The sequence below is a fragment of the Aphis gossypii genome, unplaced genomic scaffold, assembly GCF_020184175.1.
Source record: "Aphis gossypii isolate Hap1 unplaced genomic scaffold, ASM2018417v2 Contig00007, whole genome shotgun sequence".
Taxonomy (NCBI): Eukaryota; Metazoa; Arthropoda; class Insecta; order Hemiptera; family Aphididae; genus Aphis; species Aphis gossypii.
In genome coordinates, this window is record NW_026082986.1 from 141,617 (window position 1) to 148,992 (window position 7,376).

Consider the following 7,376-nt stretch of genomic DNA (forward strand, 5'->3'; position numbering starts at 1 on the left):
TATAATAGTATATAATATATTATTATGGACGTTTATCAATCAAGTATAATATAATATATATATATATATATATATATTAAGCAGTTTTCCTATTATATGCGTAAGTTGAGATTTGCTAAACACGGTACACCGCGTGTATGCAGTAAAAGTGGTTGTGTATGTACATACTTTTATTACATTGTTATTTGTTATGTATTAGAAAACTTGTACAAAAATAGTTTTATATTTATTGCGCAGCTACGAACGCGTGTACGGTACGTACGATAATAATATACTGGAGTAACAAGAAATACTGCGCGTTCGGTAGCAATCATTAATAAATTCAGAATTCACCCGACTCGACTAATTTTATTTGTATACACTTCAGAGCACACGTCGGATTTCTATTCGTTCGGTCGCTCGAGCGAGATGAAAGTTTCGTCCGGCGTAAAAAAAGTTTATTTTTTTACACACACTACTTATTTTTATTTTCCCTCGAGTTCTGATAAGATCCTATGTGCCCTATATCCGTTATGTTTTGATGTCCATCGAATAATATTAAATATAACACCATCATAATATATACTGTATCTATCATGGTACTCGTTTGTACAGATAATATGAATTCATATATAGGAACCGAATCTAAGTCCTAATATTTTTTCTTTATTGTAATATGATGTGTCAACTATTTAGAAGGTAATTCTATTAAAAATATTTATTGCTAAGGAAGTAAAAATTTAAAAAATTGGGTTTTAACAGCGTAGGTTTTGATTTGTAAGTTACTGCAAGTAACACAAAATGTGGGTTAAGTTTTTGAATGCGTCTAGACTTTAATTATACACTATAATATATATTATATTACGAAATATATAGGGTAATATAGTAACCTGCGTATACACATAGCATGATTTTTTTTTTCGTGGTAAGTATATTTTTATATCAAGTATGTAATATTATTTTCTTGAGCTCGCTCGACAAGAATCGGTACATAATACCTACAAATCGCTGTACAAATAATCAGTAGCAGGCGCTATATTATGCTTATATTAATTAAATTATAGAAAAATTAATGTATATGAGGTTACAGGATATATATTCGTGTGAAATATACGACCTTGCGCACATGAATTTTGATTTCGAATCGTCCGAATAGATTGATCCGATGGAAAATTATTTGGAATTTAGAAACGTGTAGGTATTATAATTTAGAAAATATATTATATATAGGGCATTCATCAAGCATATTCACCCTCTTTTTTGATTAACTAGGACAATCTTAAAATATGTACCTTATTAAACCATACTTTTAAATACTAAAGATTTTTGTATCAAACTTTAATGATTATACTGTGGCATTAAATTCTTCTGTTTCTCAAATGAAACTTCACTGTATTTTTTATTTTAAATTATTCCGTGAATGATTTTTTTTAAATTTTAACTTATCTTAATCAAAATTCAAAACAAGTAGTTTCTGAATAATTTAATGTGAAAAGGGTGGTTCTAATTTGAAAAACAAAATTTTGTATCACCACAGCACACTCCTTATCTAAATGGTACAATCTTAAATCCACCAAAAAACGATATTAAAGTATATTTAAAAATTCCAAAAATAAGATTATAAATATTAATGATATTATAAATATAATGTATAAAATAATATTATACATTATAATATTATTATTAATAGGTATCATGATTATTAATCAGATTATTTTACATATTGTTAAAAAAAAATAGTTAGTTGAACATGCTATTGGTACGTAGCTGTGGATCTTTTTATAATATAGTATGTGTTTGTTTTATAATAATATATAATGTATTCTAAATTAAAATACGAATCCGACCGAAGGGGAATTATGAACATAGTTTCGTCTCTGTGCTTAAATACTTATAATAGATAAAAATGTGGCAAGCCTACATACCAAGGGCGTCATTTCAATTTTTTTTTTTTGGTACGCATAATTATTGAGCAGACCACTATTTATTTTTTCTTTACATATTTGACATTATTAATATTATAGTAGTATAATAATAATTATTAACACAATTAAAATAAAGTAAAATGACATAATACAAGCAGTGAGCAGTAAAAAATCTATAAATATCTAAATTTAATACAAATTGAAACTTCAACAGTCAAATTAAATAAAAGCAATTAACAATATTAAGCAACACAATAGATATGTACAAAATAAATCAGTAAATTTTGTGGTTACTAGTAATAATCATACAACGGTTGTATTGTGATTATAAAGAGGTGATCAATCAATCAATTTTCAATTATCATAATATTTACATATTAATTTATTATTTTAATATAATAATATAAATATAATTTTTATTTTTTGTGATGTGGCCGAGCGGGCCGTGTGCGTGTGCCTTGCGGGCCAAAAATTACAATTTAGAAGTTTAGGCACCTACGCAAATGTATACCCTGCGTACCGCAAATGACGCCCCTGCTTCATACGCAATTCTATTTTGTATGTATGTCTAAGTTAGTACCTATGAGATATGTATATTTGGTTTACATAATATACAGAATGATTTATCAAGCATGTTCACCCCCCCCCCCTCATTATTTCATTCAGTAATATATTTTGTCAAACTTCGATTTTTGAAATTTTTTTAGTATATTTAAGGAGTATATTTTCAAATATCTATATTTTTATATCATTTAAAAAGTTCTTCTTAAGCGATACCAACTACTTTTATTTAATGATAATAATTAGGGCCCGGAACTTGGTGACCTAAAAGTACCAAAAAATATCATAACAATTTTAATAATAAATTATCGTTTTTAAAGTGTTATTATTTATTATTTTATTCATCTAAGCAATGCTAATATTTTTATACATTAAATATGCTTTTTATTACTTAAACGATTAAATATTATGTAAATATTTTAAACAATAAATGTGTTACATTGACAAAGTAAAAAAGTGTAAAAAAAGTGTGTTTAATATTTTCGAAAAGAAAAGATCGGCGATTGTCCGATAAATATTATTATTATTAGTAATCTTTTTACCTATAAGGTAAAATAACCCAATAAAGATAATTTTTAATATGTGTGTAATAATTATAATAGCTCCAAAATAATAAGTGTGAAATAGGTATGGGATTAGCAATGATGATATGAAAATATTAGTAATTATTAATTTATCAACATTTTTCAAAAGAGTAATAAATACTAGATTCAAAATTGCGTCTATTTAATACTTTTAAAAACTTATATATGCTTAGTATAAATGTTTTAATAACTCAATAACTACTAGTTTCAATATAAGTCTGGAACGTATTTAAATATATCAAAGTTTTCAAAAATATCTTCTGTTTCATAATTCACAGTAAAACGTGTGGTTTTTTTTTTTTTTTTTTTGTCATTTGAGTAAAAAGTTTATATTGACACTACTTCTTTCCGTTCATCGTCATAACTAATACCCATTATTAACAAATAGTATAAAATAATAATTCCAAAAATCAAAATTCATTATTTAAGGAAACAATGGGGATTAGCATGCTTGATGAATCTCACCCAATATAAAAAGAGTGACACAAATACCTATTATATTGTTGAATGTAGATAAATAATTTATATAAAGCTAAAATTTGTGAGTGGGTAGCATATTAATTATATGGATATAATCAGATCTAGACAATTCGTTGCAATATCTATAGGTGGTAATATCGCGCAGCATACACTTCTAGGTTAATTTCCTGCAGTTGACAGAAAAAGTTACCTAAATTATAGGTACCTTATTATACTATTTTTTGGGTAGAATATATATTCGTTATCTTAAAATTCAACAATCTTTGTATTATATTTCAATGTGCATAACTGGTAATAAATCATTCCATGTTTAACCATTACAAATTTGTGTTGATTCTATTTATTTAAATTACACGCCTATAGTCGTGCAAATACGCCGTGCTACGTTGTAAAAAAAAAAAAAATAATAACGTAGGTACTACCATAAAACGCGTAATAAGTAATAATTTTATTTCTTGTTGATTTCATAATTTTATAAATTCCGAGATATAAATATAAGATTTAAAATTTAATTTATTTTCCACCGTTTTCCCAATTTCAACTCAAGCAGCAATCAGGCAATCTTGTATAAATAAATGGGTTCAAGTTAAAACAAATAATAATACAAATAAAAATAATAATAATCGCTATAATATATATACATATAATAGAATTTTATTTAAACCTAAGTATAAACATGGCTGTTTTTAATCAGGTCAGACAATATATAGGTCTTTGATACTAAAGATAGTATAAATAATTATTATTCTTGTCTTTGTTTATATACACACAATTTACGGTGTATAAGTATATAAGTATAGAAGACAGAAAGAACTGACAAAAGAAATATCTTTTGTTCAAATCAATATTTTTAAATTATTTTTTTTGCATTTCATTTTTAATTATTTGAGTTATATTTGTGGAAAACATTTTAAAATAAAATTTTTTAATTAAACTTAATGTTTTTTTTTGAATATTCGTAGATAATTTAAAATAGTTAACTTGTAAACATGATTTTTTTTAAAAAAAATTATTTGAGTTAAATAGTTTAGTTGTCACAGTTTTAAAATATCAATATGTTTGTAGAGTAAGATTATTTTTGATAAATATTTATTATTCTTATAATTTTTATAACTTTTTATACATTTTTGAGTTTTATACAACATCCTATAATTTGGTAAGTTTATACGTCTGCATATTATAAAATATCTATATAACTATATAAGTCAAAATATTTAGTTTTCGAGGTATACCTTTTAACATGTTTTCATTTAAAACATTTTAAAATACAATGCTTTTTGAATTGAAAATGTTTTTTCTTCATTAATTAGATCAACATTTAATCTAAAAAAAAATATATATTTTTAAAATTGTAAAAAATAAACCATTTTACTTACATAAATGTTTTAATCATCAACATTTTTGTATTAACATGTTCTACAAATTTTCTATTTCAAAAAAAAAAAAAAAAATTGTATTCAAATCAAATTTTTTAAATTTTCATTATAAAAAAATAAAAAAAAATATTACACATTTAGTATTATATATATTAATATGTATGAATAAATTAAAAATATTGATTAGAATACAATTTCATTTCATTTTGTCAGTTTTTTTATTGCACTTTGTATACCTACTTATATATTTTAATTTATTAGTAACTCTCACCGGCGATAGTAATAGGTAGGTGAGTAAAACAAGTCAACAACTTTTAAATTCCAGTTTAAGAGAGCGGATGAGTATAAACTATCAAGTGGGGTAGATGAAAACAAATTTATCATCGTTTTAAATGTTTCAACACATTCTCTTGATCACACGCATCACAGGCCGCGCTATACAGTAATAAGTGGAGTCTATAGGTCCTGTGGGACTGTTAGGGACTGTTTGGGTTGTTATTCTGACAGTCTAACACTATATATATAAATAAATATATATGTCAACGGATGATTATAATAATTATAACAACAAAGCAATGAAATTTAATGTAGATGATTTTTTTAAACAGTGCACAACGACGTCATAATTTGATTTTAAAATACCAATTAAAAAAAAAAAATAATAATAAACACAATAATGTAAAGCTAAAAAATTAAATAGCTGACGACCTGACGTGTTAGAACAAATATTGCGTCGAAAATATTTAGTAGATCGTTGTCAGTGTCCCCCGACAGTATTTATGAGTTACAATTATATAGTTGTGTTTATTAGGTACCTATTAAAGCGGAAGAACAAAAATTGCAATTTCGAACGGTGTCTTTTTCCTGTCCTTCACCATGGTTACACGCACTGATGTGATCGTATGGAAGTATAAAATTATGTTATTTTTTTTTGCTATAGATGTGGGAATCACTTATTATTCGTTTAAATAAAAATTATTTTATTTTTATGTGAACAAGTGCGGTTGATCAAATGTTAAGCATAAGCAAATAAACTATAAAACCTCACCGCTTAGAATCTAAATAATTTAAGAATCTTATATTTATTATTATAATGTTATTTTAATTTTATGCTTATATACACACCTAAAATATTATACTATACTATCTATATAATTATGTCTCTATAATATAATATAATTACTTGTGTCTTTGATGTATGTTCTACTTGTGTATCACATAGGTTGATTGTCAAAAAAACCATTTTTCTTATGATATTCCTTTTAATTTATAAGCGTTGGTATATTAATAAAAAAATACCAAAAATAAATACGTATTGGCACAGTTTTTTTTTTCAAAAATATTAAATTTAAATTTTGATAAAATTAAACAATTTTGCAATTTATTTCGTAGTTGAAAATATATAAAATGTTTAATGTTTATAATTAAGTTATAAAAATGTAATACATAATATTCCTCGTAAGTAGTTGGTACTGAAATCCAAAAATCCAAAATATAAATGCATTTTTTAAAAAAAAATTTAATTTGATATTTAAACAAAGAATTATTTATTTATTTAAGAACTACTTTAGTTATTTTGTTGTAGTTTAAATATTATTCACAAAAAAACGAAACTTTTAACGTATCTATATATTATTATATTTTATACATATTATATATATTACAATGACATAGTTAAAATGCAATATTTTTAGCAAAAATCAATTCAACCTATTATTATTGTAATTTATACTAAAATAAATTACTTCAATACGCGTATAAATATTAAAAAATAATAAATATATTTAGTAATACGAGTAAATAGCTAGACTGACAAACCTATTCCGTACAGAATCACTTCGTATGCGCTTAATAAAAACCTCACTCGTGTTTACAGTTTCGATACTGTAAAACCTGTTGGTGTGAGGGGAAAAGAAAAGTTTAGTGTTGTGGGATTATCTCAAAAATTGTGTGTCTTCGGTAGCGGCGGGAAAGGGTGCTGAGGAGACTGGAAATTTGGACCCGTTCCATTGTATCCATTGTGTACACTTCCAAAAAAAAAAAAAGTAATATTATATAATGGAAAGTGCGTTATTTTTAATTTCGGTTCACGGTAAACTGCAAAATAATATTATGAACTAACAGTTAGTTTCTAACTAAATTACTATTACAAACAAGTAACGGCTGTGTACACCTGTACCAAAAGCTCTCGTTAAGCGTCTTTCTAAGTTGATTCTGTCTCTGTCTGTCCGTCTCTCTTCCTTTCTTATATTCAATGTCTATCTGCTGAGGTTTATGGCGTTTGTGCGTGTTTTCGCGTTCGTTTCGGCACATTATATAAACGAAACGATATTAAAACGTCGTCGACGACGTGATCGAAACATGGCGTGGTATATAATAATATATATTTATATAGGTAACCCACACGGATTTGCACGTTTCGCCGTAAAACCGGAAAACTGGACATCACGGCTTTATACTGCGTCGACACT